The sequence below is a fragment of the Dermacentor andersoni genome, chromosome 2 (assembly GCF_023375885.2).
Source record: "Dermacentor andersoni chromosome 2, qqDerAnde1_hic_scaffold, whole genome shotgun sequence".
In the NCBI taxonomy this organism is placed as follows: Eukaryota; Metazoa; Arthropoda; class Arachnida; order Ixodida; family Ixodidae; genus Dermacentor; species Dermacentor andersoni.
This window is the reverse complement of record NC_092815.1, coordinates 109,517,036-109,531,362: the sequence shown is the minus strand read 5'-3', so window position 1 is coordinate 109,531,362 and position 14,327 is coordinate 109,517,036. Positions and strand designations below refer to the sequence as shown.

The following is a 14,327-nucleotide window of genomic DNA, read 5'->3' as shown; positions in this document are numbered from 1 at the left end:
TTCCCGCTAAGCCGATTTAACTTGGAAACGCCACAAAAACCAACCACTCGTTATGAATTATGTCCACTATTTGATCTTGTGTCCTGAGTTCAAAGCGCTTCAGGACATAGAACCCAAAAGCGCGCGCAATCTGCGCAAATGTTAAACCTATGCAGGCAGGAGTTTGGCCGCAAATGAATTGCTTGACGAAGTCATTTTCTTGGACCGCTGAGAAAGCTGTAAGGCGCAGTCACACGAGCAGCCTAATTAAGCACCCCCGTTTTTCTCGCAGCAGTTACAGACTACTAAACTCGTTCTTTCGCTCTTACTGATGTGTGTTCATGCGGCGGCTACCAGCGCGTCGAAAATATTCCTGCATAGGAAGGCAAGCAAACGCAATTAGATCGAATTGAGAAGGTTTCGTTCATTGCGGCAGCGGATATTGCTGTGAATGTACCGCGAATTTCGCAGGATGAATAGTTCAGAAAGGCTGGGCGGGGGAGGTGGTCTGAAGATGGCTCTTGGTATCATACACTGGTCCACATAACGGAAGCATGTGGGTTTTCGTGGTATTCAGCTTTCCCAGAACGTTTCACCAAATCTGCTCGTGATCTTCCTGCCTTGTGAAGGTGATTTACATCGACATTGTACTTCCATCTTGACCTAGCACGGCGTTGTCGCCGCAATCATCACTGGGCTAATGGACCCTGCATCTGCGAAGGATTAAAACTCCCGCGCAATATGTGGTCTCTGTCGGCTGAAAAGCGCCGAGACCGCTCTATACACCAAGCGGCCTCGTCAAGTCCCATTATGGAAACGTTGGCACCAGCGTCTGTTACGTGCAAGGCCACGAAAGCTTTGCGGCGCTTCTTTCCGTCCACCAGCTTATACGACCGCCTGTGGCAGATGAAGCGATGAGTTATCGTGCACGTCGGTGCGTGCATTCTGCTAACTTCACCCGTTCTTTTCATATTTCATGTCCCTTTCTCCAGAGCAGGGTAGCCAAGCGGGCTTTGCTTGGTCAACCTCCTTGCCTTTTCCTTACCTCTCCCCTCTGTTTCTCTCAGGCTCTGAGGCTTCCGTTCTTCGAAAAATGTCGATCACTTCAAAATAAATATAGCTAAACTACAGTGCGGAGCCGCCAGAAGTTGCTTCGGTCGCTCCATTGTCTTTTGCGGCGGCTAGCTCATCATCAGTGACACGGCAGCTGGCTGCTGCTGCACACACTCATTTGCATAACACGGGCCATAGATTGGCATCACGACAGGAACCAGGAAGTCGTTTGAATCCGCTTCGACGTTACATATGCGTTCGTGCGTTGTATTTTTTGGCCCTGCTACCGTGCGACCGACTCGCTCATATATTATGCAGGATGGAATTGAGAACACACTATTCCCGCAAAAATTCACTATTTTCTGCGCCCGCCACCTTCCTGGGCTAGCTTGCGCTCGATAGACACATCCGTATGCTGTTCATCAGGTCATCAAGCCGCGCCGTCTATTACTGGGTTTCAAATGTACGGGTGGCGTGAGTTGAGCAATATAAATTCCATCGCTATGTTTTGCTTCCTCACCAGATCAATTCCTTGATAGCTTATCGATGTCCCTGCCGTTAGTATGCCCGGTGGGTTATTTTTCTTCGGTCATGTAAAAGTTCTTAGTTTTTTCTAATGCTGCGAATTTATTCTTTGTTTTCAAGACCACGCAGGGTCGCCTTGCCTCGTTCTCTCTTTGTCACATGCTGGCAATTCCTGGACATGCAATTCGACCTAGCGCATTCAATTCGACTGTAGGGTGTTTTAAACAAGCGAGCCAACAAAGGGCGTCGTGCTCGGTCACTCCCGTGAACGGTCGGCTGAATAGATATGGGCGAAATTTAGCACCGGCACACACAAGTGCGAGGCACTCGCGCTCACTAATGGAGTGATTTCTCCCCGAGGTAGACAGGAGAAGGCCGGTATAAGCTGCATCGCGGTGCTGTCCCTGTTGACGTTGGGCAAATACTCCACCTATGACGTAACCACTGGAATCAGTGCGGAATGCGGTTGGGGTCGATGGATCGAAGTGCGTCAGGATGAGTGGCGAGGTGAGGAGGGTGGTGAGCTGGCAGAAAGCGACGGCTTGTCGAGGACCCCGGGAAAAAGGAACGTCGAGCTGGAGGAGGTCAGCGAGTGGTCTCGCAATGATTGTAAAGCACTTTACGAATAATTGAAAATAAGGACATAGTCCCACGAAGCGCCGAATACCTTTCGCAGACCTTAGGACAGGGAAGTCGGTCACAGCTAAAACTTGGGCGGGTCGAGCTGTACTCCGGTAGCGTTCACGACATGCCAAGGATGGTAATTTGGCGGCCTACAAAAGGGTACTTGGAAGAATTCAACAACAACCCGGCCCTGCGAAAGACATCAAGAACAGCCGCAAGGCGGTGAGCGTGTGTGTCGAACGTCGGTGAAAACATCGTATAAATAACAAAGGTGTGCGGACCATTTGAAGCCATTGAGTAGAGAGTCCATCATTCGTTCGGATGTGGCTGGGGAATCGCACAGTCCAAACGGCATCGCCTTGAACTGGTGAAGTCCATCAAGTGTGACAAACGCCGTTTAATCTCGGTCCATGGCGCCAACAGCTACCTGCCAATAGCCAGAGTAAAGGTATATCGAAAAGTAGGCAACGCTATGCTGACAGTCAAGAGCGCCGTCGATTCATGGCAGAGGGAAACCGCCTTCCTTTGTAACGTTGTTGAGTTGGCGATAGTCCACGCAGAAGCGCCACGAGCCATTCTTCTTTTTAGCTAGCACGACAGTCGATGCCCAGGGACTGGATCGAGGCTCTGTAATGTCTTTGGCAAGCATCTTCGTGACTTATCGTTGGGTGACGTTGTTCTTAGACGCAGAAACACTGCACGGGCGTCATTGGACAGGGCTGGCATCGCCAGTATGTATGCGATGCGTGATTATAGAGGCCTGGCCCAAATGCCGATTGCCGAAGTCGAATATGTCTCGACAGGATACGAGAACGCGCCAGAAGGCTTCAGTGACGTCAGGCGGAAGGTCAAAGACGATCGGGTTGCTAAATTCGTGGTTGGCACAAGTTGACGACGTCGGCGTACCGTTCTGAGGGTAGGCAGCATCTGGTGCGAAAGCCTCTACCCGGGCGTCTTGTAACGAGCAAAGGTGAGCCATGGATATCCCCTGTGGGAGTATCTACTTGGTGAAGCTGAAATTGACAAGCGGAAGGCAGGTTCTATTAACTGTAAGTCAAGAGTGTGTAGGGAGCAGCGACATCTTGAGTTAGTAACAAATCAGCAAGGGGCGTCATAACGTATAGTCGCCATCTGGAACAGCTGGTGAACATGACAAATGGACATACGTATCGTTTTTAGACTGTAGGCGAACACGATCAGTTCTCTGTATACAACTCGGTGATTTGTAATCAGGGTCAGAAAGTCCAGGTAGTTCAAGGCGTAGTGTATCGATGGAGCAATCTGTCAGTGCGGAATGAACAGAAAGAAAATTGAGCCCAATTATGAGGTCATCGGGGCAGTGTAGAAGGATGGTAAAAACAACAATCACTTGGTGACCGGCAATGGTAGCTCGAGCAGTGCATATCCCAAGGACCATGACTGACCCACCACCAGCGACTCGTACCGCTGGAACTGGGGGGAGGGGGGTATGACTTTCTTCAGGCGTCGGCGAAAACTGGCACCTATAGTACACTCTTAGCACGGTACCTTTTATGGTAACTTGTAATCACGAGTAACTTATAAAATAAAGGTTACATGCGAAATATGTTGATGTTTTAATTAAATGTTGTTACGTATATATATATCTATAGGTTACAAGAGTCAAAATTGACGGATTTAAAGGTTAATTCAGCGCAAAGCGCCTTGTAACCTTTAGATTTTAACCTCTAAAGAACACTGCAGCGCACCAGTAAAGAGACCTACATCATGGATTGGACGTTTGCTGATAAATGTATCCTAATGTGTTTGTGTGCTGCATTTATGATCTGGTTATTACAAACGTAGGACTTCGGCAGTTCGAGCTGTATTCGGTCTTAATTTCTGTCAGCCAAGCAGTTACATTTTTCACGATTTAAAACCAAAAACTAAATCTAGCACGATCGCACTTGCAAGTTCATCTGCGCGCTGTTCTTTGACGACCCTCCATACTTGGCACAAAGCCATATTTGAAATATCAGCAATGAAGACTGTGTCATCGAATGATGTGGCGTGCACTGCCTGCCGAAACCCAGCGGTCGAACGTGACGGAAGCCCCCTGCTCTCGCACGCATTCTAGCCACCATGAGACAGCCATGGAACATCGGTATTTCAACGCGAGAAACAAAAGCGGGCGAGTTTCTTTAGAACAATGTATATTTTTTAACAAATTTCATGTACGAGGCGAGAAAGAACAGTAGAAGAAAAGCACACGAACGTGTTGGGTCTTTCAGTAAAAGGTTGTTGAAAACATTGGATGGTTCTATCACATATCAATATAATTCAACTTGTCTACTAAAATGTCCCTGTACAGAACCTTTCAGTTGTCTGCATACATTTTCTGCCTTTAACCGGGTTCGTTTCATTTCCTGCACTGCCTTGATGCTGTCAACCAAAAATTTTCCATGCCTCAACCATAAGCGCTTAAGATGAGGTTAATAGTTAGTGTGCAAGAAGCGCGTGCCTAAGAAAACCATGCCGACACGCGGTACCAGCTAGGCAGCGTGTGTACATAAGTATAAACGCGCGGCGAGGGAGCTGGGTATGCGGTACGCGCTAGGCGACCGGCGTAACTGCTTTGAAATAGACAACAACCTACATGTCGGCGAACCATTCTGCATTGCACTTAGGATGTTTTCTAATAAAACTTGTAGCACCTGATTCCACTGCCAGCGTTCTTTGGGCATATTAAGCTGTGCCGAAGATTGACACTACAACTACAGCAAATTTAAGTTACAGCAGACACGAAACGCGCCAAACGTTCAGTGAAATCAACAGGATGCCGCTACACTCACATAAAAGCGAGCGCCGTCCGCTCCGTTGTCTTTTTAGGAGACATAGACAGATGAAAAGAGCGTTAAATGTGTGAAGCCGCCAACTGAGAAATGAAATCTTTATCACTGTCCAAACATGAAATGCTTCCACCATCACACCAATAACATCACTGGCACCTCTGACATTTATTTCTGTAAGTCATTGCTTGTTCTCATTCTTTTTTTCATTTTTGCTTGTGCCTCTAAGTGCCTCTTTCTAGCATGGCGGAAGCTAGCAGGCATCAGCCACACTGGAGTGCGGCTATCCACGGTGCTATCATCTCTCCTCCTCGGTCCAATCGAGATAGCTCGAGTTGCACGCTGGGAAGATTTTAAGCGAGAGCGGGAGGCTCGGAGCCGGCGGGTGTGGTTAGCGCGCTGTCGTCCTGTCGTTGTTGTAGTTGTCGTTCTGAGACGGCCATTATATATTTGACTTGTTTGGATACCATCCGATCACCATTGTGTGCTGCCACCACTTGTAGCCTGAAGTAGTTATTACCGCTTCTACTGGGAACTTGCGCCATCCGCTGCACCCTCATGCCTTTGTGCAGCAGAGACCTTTTCGGTGTGTTGCGCGGTCGCTGCAACGAGCCGGGTTGTGAGTGCAAGCGATACACTATTCTGCGCCTGTCGGGAAGTGACAACCTGGTGAGGTGTGACTATTGTGACCACGTCCCAAATGCACACGGAAAAATCTCGGTAAGCAGAACTTTTGCTTTTAATTATTTTTAGGTGGATAGTACGTGTATTCTTTATAGTTCGCAATTCAACATTTGACAGTGCATGCTCTCGCTGCGCGTAAGTGTTTCTGAAAAAAGTTATTGTTGATATATTTGCTTCTTTAAGCTCTTCGATTTACATTGAGCTAAATTCGATGTTGTCATGTTGTCATTTTGTGCAAATATTAGATTAGACCTCTCTAAAATATTGAGATTGTCGGCGGGATGAGTTGTGTCAGGGCAACTAAATGACCTCAACAATACGTTTCTTGTACTGGCACCGTGCTTTGGGCTGATGTAGTTGATAGAAATCGTTCAGTATTGTACAACTCGCCTCGCGCACCCTCCGTTAGCCATGCTGTGGTGGTGCGTGACTGCCCGCGCCCTGGCCTGGAGGTAATCTCCGGTGTGTGCAGAAGTCGGGCAAGCCGAGGCGGCTCGTGGTTGCATTTCCGCTTTCTTTCGGTGCGCGTAGTGCTGGAGGTCGCGTAATCTCAAAAGTTCGGAGACACGTTGAAGGGAGCAACAAAACAAACGTTCGCTCCCCTCTGCGTTCTTCAAGCCAACTTGATAGCGATTGTTCGCGGTCGTCAAATGAGATATGTTCATTTATGCCTGTGCTCGCGTGACACCATGGTTATTAGTAAGCTAATGATTACTGTTACGGCAGGTAAAACTACGTACCTTAGTTTGAGTAGTGGTCTAATGCTTTGCTATCGCTATTAGTGCTTCGCGTTTTAGGTGAAAATACGTGTTTTTTCTATTTTCTTTTAGTCAAAATGGCCAATAATTTAACATGGGAATCGGTGGTTAGCATTGACTAACTGCGAAGAATGCACAATTCTCTTTTTACGGCAACGTCACCCCTTCTCTTACAACTTGCATTCAAATTTCGCACAATGATGTATAATTATATACAGCGTTGTTCCGGAGAATACATGTTGTATACCTGTCGCACGCATTTTGCTTACGTACGCGTTTCTTTTTTTTTTCGCCTAGAGCTCTGCAATGCGCTCTGCAGTGCTTTGTGAACACTAATGATGTTCTTTCCTTGCGTCTATAATTTCAGAAATGAAAAATACAGCCGAGGCAAAGGCGCAATGCAATGTGCCAGGCACCGTGTCCGAGGCCTAAGTGTCAGATGAAACCGTGGAAGCTTGCACATCTAGTCTCTCCTCAGTGCAATATGGTTAGTATAAAGTGGAATGTTAGCCAAAGCTTTTTTGATTGCCTAGTCTATCAAATATTTTAAAGCGAAGCTTTCTTTGCCACTTTCCTCGGCTTTTCCACTGTTGCTGCTGTCGCTGACCTGCACGCGGCGTCGGGGAGTGGTTGAGTACGTAATGTATATAATGTACGCAATGTACGAGAAATTACATTGTACGTGTACATAGTAGGGACGCGGGAGTGGCGTCTGTGAGCCCTTTCCAGCAAGAGCGGCGCGGGCGTCGCCACAATGCCCTCTGGAGCTCTTTAGTCGTCACAATGTCCTCTGGAACTCCTCGGTCATCGACAAAATTGCCTCTGGAGCGCTGTAATTACGCGTTAGCCTGCGGTATAAGCATTGTAGAAGCTGCAGCGCTTTTGTACTCACGTGCAAATTTCCAGAGGGGAGATAGTCAATGGAAAGATAATACAGAGAATGCGTAAAGCCAACGCCCTGACCAAACGGATGAATAATAGCTGATATTCGCTCGTGGCGCCTTGCATACATAGTATGATCGCGGAAGAAGGGAAAGACGCCACCAGAAAGCATGCTTCATTTGCGGTCGCTACTTCAGAGACGTCGCTACTAGACATGGCAACAGTTGCGGAGAAACTGTAAAAATGTTAGTTTAAGAATGAAACGGCACGTTTCTGCTGTTTCTGAAAAATAAACACCCTGCAAGTTTGTACATGATGACAACTGATGCAGGCGTGCAGACGCAAAGCTGCGCTCAGTACCGCAGCGTCAAGACGACAACGCGCAAGCGGCTGTCGAGCAAATAAACATTTCAGCCACGATGCCATGCGCTCGTGTGAAGAATGGCAGTGCTAAATTCCTTGCAGCATACGAACAATGGCGCACAACAATGCCTCGAGCAAACACGCCTCGCTGTTTGGTGTACTACGTAGGCAAACACAAGTGGTGCACGTAACGTAACATTTAACATCGCATCACGACTGTCGTAGGCCGTCAACATCACCGCCAAATATTGCCACTGAACGCAAACAGCACAGAAAGCTTTGCTTACATCGATTCCCACAGTGCGTGGGATCTATATACATTCGTTTTCTTTTTTTGCTTTAGAGAAGACTGTCCCAGTAGGTGCCTCCATAGAAAATGAATCGGCCTGCATGCCTGTGCAAGAATCACAGCCTGGCTGCTCTAAAGGTAAATGCATAGCGCATACAGGAAAGAATTGGTTTCATTGGGTGCTTTGTTATCACTTGTTTGTTTCAGACTCCGCACCGTGGCCCCATGTGGAAGAGCCCCCACTTGACAGCCCAGTGGTTGCCATGGAGAAAGAGATCCGCGATACTGAATGCGGCCAAGGTATGTGATGTGAAAGATAATTTACTAGTTCATAAGGAAAACATCTCAAATGTAACGATGCTAAATATTACTTTCATTTGTAAACTTTTCACCTATCGCCCAGAAAGCTATCTGCATTCACCTTGTGATTACTTGTACTCACATCTGTGTTCCTGTTCAGTACTTATATTGTAGCATTATCATTTGTATTGGTCAGTGGCAGTGGCGTAGCCAGAAATTTCGTTCGGGGGGGGCTCACGTTGCAGGTGGACCTCCTCCTTAAGAGGAAACATTAGGTCGGATGCTCCTATGTAAATACATGTATGAGGAGAATTCGTTTTTCTCGGCAACCACTGCTCCGAATTTGACGAGGTTTGTTGCATTTAAAAGAAAAACTTAAATTCTAGTGACTGCTTGTTTCGAAGTTTCGATTTAGGTCGTCAATATTTTATTGAAAAGTGGCAAAAAGCGAAACTTTTCAGTAAACGAAACAAGTATACAACTCTGTAAATCAGCAATGATAATTGATATCACAATTCTGTGAATTGCACATAATAGTACATCTACAGCGAACAAAATTGATATGTTACACATGAGTCTCAAAAAATTAAGTATTATGGAAATATGGCTTTTGCAGAACCCTTGTACATAACATAACCAATTCACGTAAGATACACATTGGCATATCGAATTTGTCCGCTTTGTATGATATACATAACATAACCAATTCACGTAAGATACACATTTATATATCGAATTTGTCCGGTTTGAATGGTGTAATGGATGCCGTTTACAGAAACGCGATATCTGTTCTTGATGCATAGCTATTATTATTTAAACTTCGTCCTTCTATTTTTTTCGCACTTTCGAATTTTTCTAAATATATTAAACAGAGTTCAGGCCCTAAATCAAAATTCCGCTTCCAACAGACATTAGAATTTAACATACTCTCTCAAATGCAACAAATTTCATTAAAAGCGATTTAGGAGTTATCTCAGACAACCGTTTCTGCGTTTTACATGTATCTGAATAGGCCACGTCAGAGTTGGGCCCGAGCTAAAGCTTTCTCTTAAACAATTTGCCTAGGGATCAAATACACGAATAATAACTGCATTGCCATTGCCAAAGATGCTGCAAACAAATTGTTGAACGCTACGCACTGTCAATACAAGTAAAATATGTATTTTTTCATAAAAAAATATACTCGTATGTGCCAAAAATTGTGCCCAACATAACTGATGTCAATGCTTCCATGTATTTCGTCTATTTAATAAGTAAAGATAATATCACACGAACTTTAGAACTACATCAGTTCGAAGCCAGCAAAGCAATGCATGCCGCTGATATGAAAAATGTAGAGGCCATAAAATGAACAAGTTGAGGACAAATATGTTAATGACACTTTGTCATTCAAGATCCTTGTTTACATTCTTGTACATATGCAACAGCCAGTGAAAAATCTCAATGACGCTTCCATTTGTTCCAGTGCATTACGCAGCAGCAGCTGTCACCGGTCGTGTATCGTGAGTAATTGCACCGAAATTATAGTCGCAACAGAGACCACGTATAAAAAGCATGAGTTCTGCAGAATATACGAGGGCGAGTCAAATGAAAGTGAGCTAATGCGAATATATAACAAACGGGGTACTTTAATTAAAAGTAGCCCCCATGAGCATTTAGACATTTGTCCCGATGACTAGAGAGTCGCGCAATTCCCGTCTCATAAAGCTCCTTGGGTCGCTCCTTCAAAACGTCTGCAACTGACTTTCACGACATCGTCCGAGACGAATCTGGTTCCCTTGAGCTGTTTTTTCGGTTGCCCCAAAATGTGGAAGTCGCAAGGCGACAGGTCTGAGCTGTGTGGCGGATGTTGCAGCGTTTCCCGCTTGAACTTTGCTAGTTTTGTATTAACCACATCAGCGACGTGGGAACGGGCATTGTCGTGGAACAAGATGACCCCATTTGTCAATTTTCCACGTAGTTTGTTCTTGATTGCGACACGCAGCCGATCCGGCGTTTCACAATATCGGAAACAATTGATAGTCTCTCAAGATTTAGCAAATACTATCAGTAATGGCCCCCGACGATCGAAAAATAAAAGTCAACAACACCTTACTGGTGGAAATGACGGCTTTTGCTTTCTTTGGGGAAGGTGAATTTGAATGTTTCCATTGTAAGCTTTGCTGTCGTGTTTCAGGCTCTTAGTAGTGGCATGATGGTTCGTCTCCGATCACAATTGCAGACCAGAAATCGTCACCTTTATTGTGATACTGGATCAGATGAGTAAACACAGCACTGATCTTCTCCGTATTCTGGCGGTGGTTCAAAATCTTGTGCATCCATTGCGCACACAAGAACCGATAACCGAGATGTTCATGAATTATGGCGTGAACCAAACTGTGACTGATGTTCACACGCTCTGCCAGTTCATCGATGCTTATCCTCCGTTCTTGTCTCATCAGCTCATCAACTTTTGCAATTTTGTTAGGGGTGATTGCACGATGGCTTTGGCCCGGTCTGGGGTCGTCTTTACAAATTTCACGCCCTTCTTTGAACTGTTTGTTCCAACGCTTCACAATGGCCAATGAAATGCAATGTTCCATGTACACGGCAGCCATACGGTGACTGATTTCTTTTTGGGAAACACCTTCAGCTGTCAAAACCTGACGGCACCACGCTGCTCAACTTCTGGAGAGTCCATTACGGCACGCAACCATGTTCAACCCAGTGTATGAGAGCATCAAAGAACATTTATCCTCACACCTGCGTGTCACTTTTGTAAATGAGAGATGTCTGTGTGCTACGCGCAGGCCTTGCAGATAATGAACAGAACCATAATTGCGCAGGGTGGGTAGGCTCACTTTCATTTGACTTGCCCTGGTACATTAGAAATGCGAAGAAGCAATGGAATATACAAATGCGAAGATACAGCTTGATAAAGGGCAAAAAGTGCCACTGGAAACGAAGTTCACTGCACGTATACACAAAACCTCGCAACAAGATATTTAAACATACGTATAAGTAAGTCTCCAATAAATCTACGTATCTAAGAAAAAGTCACGGTATATAATGCGTCAAATAAGGCAAATAAACATGTTGCGCAATCACAGATTCACACAATCCTAGATCCTGCCCCCATTCCATCCACTCCCCCCGATGTATCGTGCGCGACGGAAGGCGCGCTTGCTCCTCACTCTTCTCCCTTGCGCCCACAAGACTGAGCCACTATCGTCGGCTCACCCATTTCCCCCCACCCCCCACACGCTTTCACTCGCACATACAGCTTGCGGCGCGGGGTTACGATGTTATCGCACTTAGACTTTATGCGGAACATGATGGCGACGGCGACGGCAGGAATGCGCCTAGAGTGTCCATATAATTGCTATCGCAATAATATAATAAGAGTATCCGGCAGCTTAAGCGTCCCATGGCCCAATAATTTCCGCAAAAGAAATAACAAAATAGCACTTTCACCATACGACAATTCGCTGCACCGCAACAACGCTTCTTTTTTCGTTTTGTGGTGCGGGGGCACCGTAATGAAAAAAAAAACGCAAAGTATGTTGGTCACAATAAAATGTCTACTTTGGGCAACTGATATGGCTATTAAAGGAATATTGAAGAAAACACGAGACGCTTGGTCCACCAAGAAGCAGGCGCATACTGCTCGGCATCCTACACCGGCGAGACAAGACTTTCTGGAGAGGTTGCGCTCAAGCGAACGCGGTGCAATCCGTCGAGTCCCCACAGTGATGGCGGCTAGCGACCATTGTTTCTTTTTCTCGTCTGCTAGCTATAAAGCGTCCAAAGCTCTGCCAGGCGAAAATACACTCGGCCAGAGAAAACCGAACGCGCACCGAAGTGCGCCGCGCGCTGGTCGGGGCAACACGAGAAAAACGCGTGCGCTCTGGCTGGCTCTGGCAGCGCGCGGGTAGGGGAGCGAGAACAAAAAATAAAATGAAGAGGCTCAATGTGTCTTCGCGATTAAAAGTCAAAGTAGAAAAAACTAAATAAGAACGTAGTTGCCTTGGCTGGCTTTAGTGTCTTCACTGGATGCTTTGGCGCAGGTGAAAAAAAAAAATTTTTTTTATGTGACATGACGGCACGAATGAACCACCACAACGCTTCGTCTCATCGGGCCTCGCTACGGGCTTTGTCAACTTGTCTGATAGCGTGTTGATTTGGCTTGTCTCGTTGTGCGACTTTGGAAAAGTCAATGCACCTTTGGCGTCAAATATTTATGGGAGCATTAAACTTACAAATTTCCACAATTGAAAATCTAAAGCACACGTTTGGAAATGTCAATGTACCTTTCACATCAGATGTTTATGAGAACTTTATACCCATAAAGTTTCAGAACTGATATCCGCGCGCTCCATAAATTCCATGATAGAGTGCAGATTCCGCGGCCTCCGCGAAATGCCGCGGCGAGCCCGTTCGCCATGAAAACACCCTTGAAACTTTGTGCTCGGATGGGGCTGCTTGCGCTATGTGACTCCCAGTGCATGGGCGTTGCCGCAAAATTCAGCCTGAGTTCGCAATTTTCGCGGTGAAATGGCTCTTCGAGCGTGAAAAAGACGCTCTAGACAAAATCCAGAATGATTTCCGGCGCCGGGGGTTGCTTTTGTCGGCGGTGCATGGACAGCACGAAAAAATTTCGGGGGGGGGGCTGAAGCCCCATAAGCCCCCCCCCCCCCCCCCCCTGGCTACGCCCCTGGTCAGTGGTGCGAGTCGAGCGGTGCATCACTACACGATTTAATGTTGTCGCCTTAGATTTTCTTCCCCTGAAATAATACTAAGGATGGAGGCATTGCTCATACTTTATATGCGCTTAAATTGAGGTATGGTAGTATTTTGGTGCTATTTTTTATTCACTCCTTCCGTTTAACTAGACTGCACGATAATTAACACACGAAGGCACAGAATGTAGAGAAGGAACAAATTAATGAAATTAGATGAAATTGTTAAATTAAATTTCACAATTTAATTTAAATGTGATTTACTGCATTCGAAAGTTAAAGGTGAGGTAAGCAAAAACCGTAAGAGACATCCTGCCGGACGGAACGTGCACACAGCCAGCTCATGAAGTGTGCGATGCTGCACCAATTTACCTGGCGAAATCTCGTTAATGCGTATCTTGTGGGAACAGGGCATAATTACGCGCTGAACGGTAGTATCCTTTAGTGAGATTTCAGTTGTATATAGTTCAGCAAACAAACGAAAATTAGTATTATACTGATGACTTTCAGTAAAATAACATTTCATTGCTTTTTCCTGCATGCTTACTATAATGAGAGCTAAAGGTAAGCCAGTTCTAATTTTCCTTGATGTAGAATGGTTGGGCTCTTTGGGGTTGTGTTGTGCTCTGCAGTACTGCACGTTTTTGGTAAATTTTACTTCGTCAGTTCACATTATACTGTGCATATTTAATGTTTGATAGGCGAATGTTCATAGGCTCTAACTGTCTTTGTAGGCTCCACTGCCCAGTGGTGATATCCAGATTGCAGCTCCCCACGTCTACACATGCAGCGAGCACACGTGTGTTTATGCTGGCAGCAGGCAAGAAATAATTTGGGTCTCGAACGGCAGCCTGGAGCTAGCTGTAATTTATTGTATTTTAACCTACTACATCAAGAACCTCGATTATCCATATGCATTTGCACCATTCCTGGCGCTGATGCAGAAACTTGTGCTTCCCCGCAATGTTGTGCCTAGAGGGCTCATAAATGACAGATTGAAGTGTTTCTTTCCTCTTCTGAAGAAAATGAATGTGATTTGACTCAAAGTCTAGTTAACAATTTTCACCTTGCATTAATGTTCGCTTGTTGCCAGGAGGTGGTAAACAGATGCATCATTTGTGCATTACATTTGCATGACTTTTTATAACTGTTCAAAATTACTGAGGTAATACAACCATTCATGCAAGTGACACTTAGTATTGTGCACAAGTATTTTATTTAGCCGCTCAAAATTCTTAAATTCGTGCAATGTGAATTATGGCGGCCTTACTTTGTCACTGAGTTATTCTAACTGCTAGCCTCTAGATGATAGAGTAATTGTGCAGTACTATGCATAGTAGTGTCC

The 14,327-nt window shown here is 45.7% G+C and overlaps 1 long non-coding RNA gene across 1 annotated transcript; it reads left to right on the top strand.

The window, feature by feature from the left end:
- The first annotated feature begins 6,817 nt into the window (after positions 1–6,817).
- LOC129387564 (uncharacterized) lies at positions 6,818–13,935 on the top strand. The gene is made up of 3 exons (XR_011892543.1): positions 6,818–6,917; positions 8,019–8,264; positions 13,717–13,935. It is a non-coding gene; the product is annotated as an uncharacterized lncRNA (long non-coding RNA).
- Positions 13,936–14,327: the final 392 nt, after the last annotated feature.